This window comes from Solea solea, chromosome 3, assembly GCF_958295425.1.
Source record: "Solea solea chromosome 3, fSolSol10.1, whole genome shotgun sequence".
NCBI classification, from domain to species: Eukaryota; Metazoa; Chordata; class Actinopteri; order Pleuronectiformes; family Soleidae; genus Solea; species Solea solea.
This window is the reverse complement of record NC_081136.1, coordinates 19,080,644-19,086,643: the sequence shown is the minus strand read 5'-3', so window position 1 is coordinate 19,086,643 and position 6,000 is coordinate 19,080,644.

Genomic DNA, 6,000 nt, shown 5'->3' with positions numbered 1-6,000 from the left:
AAATAGTATCTTTGGAAATTGCAGGCTAAAAGTGTGCACATGTTCAACACAAGATATGATTAGAGGACTCATTTTATTCAGTCAGACTTAAAACATGCAGAATAACAGTAACCTACAGAGTGTTGTACACAACCTTGTGTGTGTGTGTGTGTGTATGTTTTTTATTTATTAAATAATCATAGTGGGCCGCCATGGCCAAGAATGCCAGGGCCATTTTTTGGTCCCAGTCCAGACACCAGCCATAGAAAGTTGATGCCACCCGCATTTGCTTTTGTCAAGTAATAGTCTACAAAATAATTTCTGTGTAAGTCACGTCTGTTGCATGTGTGAAGTGATTTCCAGAAGCCCACATTTTTCAAAAAAGAGAGCAAGAATGGTTATTTATTTTTCCATCACTTAAGTTTCTCATATCGTCAGTGCCTTCTGACAATGTCACTCTCACATATATTGAAAAGAAGCCTTCACGTAAAAAGGGTGCTGACAGCGTAAAGGAAAGTAAGACTTCTCGAAGTGCATGTAAAAGAAAGAACATAAAACAGATCATAAAAGATAAGCATTTTAATCTATACATTAGAAATTATATGCACATACATATGGATTAGAACATATACAACAATAACTTAACAATGTGTCATTGAAAAAAAAAAAACGCCACAAGATAATCCTTTGACAACAAATGTTCACTCACTGACTACTTGGTTGAAATGAAGGCAGATATGTCTGAACATTCAAGTCAACTACAGTGCATGTTTTTTTATGTGTGGAAAAAGAGGTGTAGACTCAGTCTATCTGCCTCTGGTAAAAATGGGCTTAATTAGCTCCAAATGGATAATGGTCCTCGCACAGCAGATCCTTCCAGGCTCATTTAAGTCCAATGTGTGGAGAGAATGAATCAATGTGGACTTGAAGAAAGTGCAATCGCTTTATGATTTGGTGGCACTTTTTCTTTTTTTAAAGTTTCAGTAAACAAGCGAGGTGTTGACCTCGGCAGCAGCTGAGATCAGAGCTGTGCAGCAGTTTCACATGGCGAGGGCTTCAAAGTGCATAAATATAAGACTGTTGCCAGGGCACAGTTCACCATGTTACCTCGTTAACAGGTACCACAGGCAGCATTTCTAATCTTTCAATAAGAGCAGTGTTTCCAGTCAAACTGAAGGTGCCAAACACTTGTGTGTGGAGGTGCTGTGATATCAGTGGCTCTCACTCACCTACAGACAGTTAAATTCTCTACAGGCTCTCCAAAAAGGTACATTTTATGGAATTGAATTTTTCAAGGACAACTCACTCTATAACCAAGAACTAGTGGATATGTGATGTATTCTCCACATGTTTAGCCAATCTTCATCACAAATGTTTATGTAAAATCCAACACTAGCGGTATAGAAGTAAATATTAATACGTGTTAGCTTGATTTTTTAGGCTTATATAAATGAGACAGTAGAACAAAGAAAAAAATCCGGAAATAGCCTTATCTCAGCGTTATGCGCACACAAAAAGACACTAAAAGAAAAACACATCCAAACAGTGAACTCATTGCAAAATCAAACACAGAAGAAATAGAAGTATATCTTTTAAGATGTTAACTTCATTTGTGAGGTTTATGTTATGGGACAGTAGAAAAAACAAAAAATAGCCTTTTGAAAAGGCTATAATAAAGGCATATCGTTATCATCATTATTATTATTGTTATTATTATTATTGCTGTTAATATTATTATTGTTATTATCACCATCATTATATTTATATAATTATTACATTACACATTATATTAATATAAAAAACAAAAACCCGCACTCTCATTCTATTAGGAACAATAACATGATAAAAACGACGCTGATGGTGGCTCCATATTCGCCTCCGATTTTCCTTAAATTTTGATTCAACCTTAAAAAAATGTTTCACCTCTCTCATGGGGATTAGGGAAAAATGTATAATTATGTCTCAGAATAAATATACTACTGCAAAAGTATCATTAATGTTACACTAGACAAATGCTGTTTAAATCACAAACGTATTTTGAATGTTATCTATCCGCATTTCATATTGCGGATAGATAACATTGCAAATAACATTTGTTTTGCAAAGATCCAGATTCTTGTGCTTCAACTCAGAGTGCATTTTCTATACATAATCATTATATATTGTGCTTCAATTTATTTTCTCATGTTATGGGTTTTATTTAAAGCGACCCAATTTCAACCTTCACATAATGTCTCTAAGCACAACACGTTCTCATTCCCAACGCGTCAAAATCGGCAGCATTGGGAAGTACGGCCAGTATCGCGCTTTACTGGCCGTACGCTTCAAGAAGTGACGCTTTCGGTACCCCTTTCGCTTCACATTTGGACGCTCAGGGATGTTTTATTGATATGGGCCCGTGGCACTGCCAAGCTAGCGACAACACATTTACCCACGTCCGGGTGGACGGAATTAGGAAAATAAATATGCAACGTACAGTTACACTTTCAAAATAAACCCAGAAGAGAAACGTTTCATATTGTAATGCTGCTACTAAAGACCCATTTTTTCCCCTATTTCATAAATACCAATTAGGAGAATACACTTACAATGTAGGATTACACTTTCAAAATAAACCTGGAAAAGAAACGTTTCATATTTTACGAGTAAGAGTAATGCTGCTACTAAATACACTATTTCCCCCCTATTTCATAAATACCAATCATGTAGCAGCATTATTAGGCCAAAGATATGAAGTTAGTTAGATGCTTAAATATCGCGCTTTATTTTGTAAAGATAGCGATGAACACATTTACCGACATCCGGGTGCACGGAATTAGGAGAATATATTTACAATGTACGATTACACTTTCAAAATAAACCTGGAAAAGAAACGTTTCATGTTTATTATCTATTATACTTATAACAGATTATACTTATAACAATTGTTATCTCTCTGAGAATGTATTGTTGTAGATTGCTTCTTAAAATCATTATTGAAAAAACATTAAAATATACAAATCATTGGATGACAGAGCGTTTTTAGAGTAATTTCCTGTACGTGTGTCACGTTGGTTTACTGTAGCCCCTGCCGTTAAATATAATTGAATATGAGTATGACTATGTTCAATATGAAAATTTAACATCACTGCCTCTCCCCTTTATTAGCCCTGTAGGATCTGTTACCTGAAGGTAAGTGATCAGGGACTGTTGATCGATTGTTAGGTGTCGTCTTGGTATCATGATGAACAGCATGATGAAGAGGACTGTTTAAATAGAAACTGTCATTGAACCAGAAGAACAAGCAATAAGTACTGAGACATATGCATTCAAAAGTTTAGCCTTGTTCAAATTAAGATCACCTGGAAAGGTTATAGTGCATTTTTTGTATATTCTGAAATTCCATTCGAAAGTGGAATATCCCTATATATTTGTGAGTAGTGTATATCTATAAAGCATACTATAAAAAAAATTAACAGCTTTAAAATCAACTAATGTGGATCAAAGTTCTGAGCTCTTACCATGAGGAACAAGGCAGCCAGCTCACTTTTACCTCTTCCCTTCCCTGCACACACACACAGAAACACAGCCAAAAAGAAGTGTGAGCCATTCCAACCACTGGTAAGTAACTGTTATTTCACTCAGTCAATTGCAGCCTACCTCCTTTAGTCGTTTCTCGTTTATTTCATTGTAGTGAAATACTTTTTGCTTCGAACATTTTCGGCAGCCTGAAATTATGCAAAAAAAAAGGAAAGTAGAAGAAAGAAGAAGAAATTTAGAAAATGACTTTGACATCCCCCAGGTGAATACAGCTGCATTTTTACTGTCAAGATTCCCACATTTGGGATATTCACAGGGGTTAGCACAACCGAAGCAATGGCTGAGCTTCGCCCTGGGTGAACCACCTTATCTCACCTATTCACTGTTCTTTGATTTTTATTGTGGATAGTACCTGGCACACCTTGGTCAAGGTTCCAAGCTAGCTGAGCTGGTACTAAAAGGTGGTGTGACATTACTGCAAACCAGCGATTAGTCACACGACAGTTGATGTCCTGCATAAAGCCTTGACCACGCTGTGGTCAATTGACAATAGACTTGTCAAGAACAAAGCTTCATATGTTATGTGTAGCGTGTAGTGTGTTGTCAATGTTGCAGTAAATGTACAGTGTAGCTTAGAGTTTGTCAATAAATAAAGGCTGCAGCTTCTCAAGACCATAGTAAAGCTTGTTTCCCAACTTCATTGCTCTGACAATGACCTCTGCCTACATCGAGGGGATACTATTCAAAGTACTATCTACAGTGGAAAGGAAGTAGAGGACCCCAAAGTGAATAGATTAGAGTTGAGCTGTACAATGTTGATGCAGAGAGGAAGAGATAAATGTCCATCTTGTCCTATATGTATCCAAATTATTTTTTGTTTTATCTCATGAGTAATTTCTCTTATACATGTAGACAAGTTGGTGAGCAATCTATTATGTTTTTAACCTTACTGATAATAAGAGGAATTGGGTGAAAAAAATCTGTCCTCCGAAAAGTCTTCTGTTTGCATCGCTCTTTACATGTGTCTGGTTCATTGTGTCAACATGCACACAAAAAAATATTATCATGCTGCTATCAAGGATTGCATTGCACATTTAATTTGATGAGAAGGCTGTACCACAAAAACAAAAAAAAATACCTGTCTTCCTCTTTTCCTTCCCTTCACCTTTTGCACTGGTCAGGGAGATATTAGGAGTTTGAGAGGGGAAGCACTGTCCCGACACACCTGTGACAAAGGGTGGCAGGGGATGACATGCAGCAAAGGCCATTTTTAAGTAATGTGTCTGTGCTGGTTGTACATATATACATATATGTATGTATATATCTATCTATCTATCTATCTATATATATATATATATATATATATATATATATATACATATATACATATATACATATATATATATATGTATACATACATATATTGTTATTATTAATGCTTGCTAATACTCATTTTCAGTCATGGTATTTTGAGAAGGAGATGCTGAGGCGGTGCTTTGAGGCTGAACAGGGATGAGGGTTAGGGTGTAAGTCAACTGTAAGGCTTTATGCAGGACATCAACTGTCGTGGGACTAATCGCTGGTTTGCAGGACGAGGAAAGGCTGAGACGTAGGTGAGTTTCACAGGTTTATTCTGTATCAGTTAAACAGCGAGAGCACATGTGCCCCATACAGCAGATATATATATCACAGAACCACCCCTTACCCAGAAACCCACTGGGTGAGAGAACACACCTCTGAGTGCCCGCCACACAGCCCCCCCCCGAACATCCAGAGGGAAACCCCAGGGTAAGAATCAGTACCACACAGGAGGCTTAACCAGTCTGCCATAACGGGTACGCCGCCCCACGTCCGAAACCACAGGGGGGCGACCGGCAGGAGAGATATCGACCACAACAGGGTCCAACGTAGGACACACAGCCGGAGAAGACACAACAGGGGCCTTGGAAGGGGGGCGACCCCGACGGGGAACCCGGGAACACGCTCTCGACGCCCGCCCATATCCAGCACAAAACTTTTAGAGCTCGCCTCCAGCACCCTAAACGGGCCATCGTAAGGAGGCTGGAGGGGCGACCGGTGAGCTTCATGCCGCACAAAAACAAAACGGGCCGTCCCAAGCTCAGCAGGCACAAATGACCGAGGAGAAAAGTGGTGAACCGGCACCGGAGCAAAAGCAGCATCAGACGGAGGACATGCAACAGGAAAGGAACAGGGGGCCAAGCTCGCAGGCAAAAACTCCCCTGGAACACGGAGCGGCTGTCCGAGGACCAACTCTGCGGGTGAAGCATCCAGGTCCTCCTTAGGAGCTGAGCGCAACCCAAGCATCACCCAAGGCAAACGATCCACCCAGTTAGCATCAGAGAGTGCAGCACGCAACGACGCCTTAAGCGACCGGTGAAAGCGTTCCCACAAGCCGTTAGCCTGAGGATGGTACGCGGTAGTACGGTGAACCTGCGTCCCCAGAGACTTTGCCAATGCAGACCAGAGGTCCGAAACGAACTG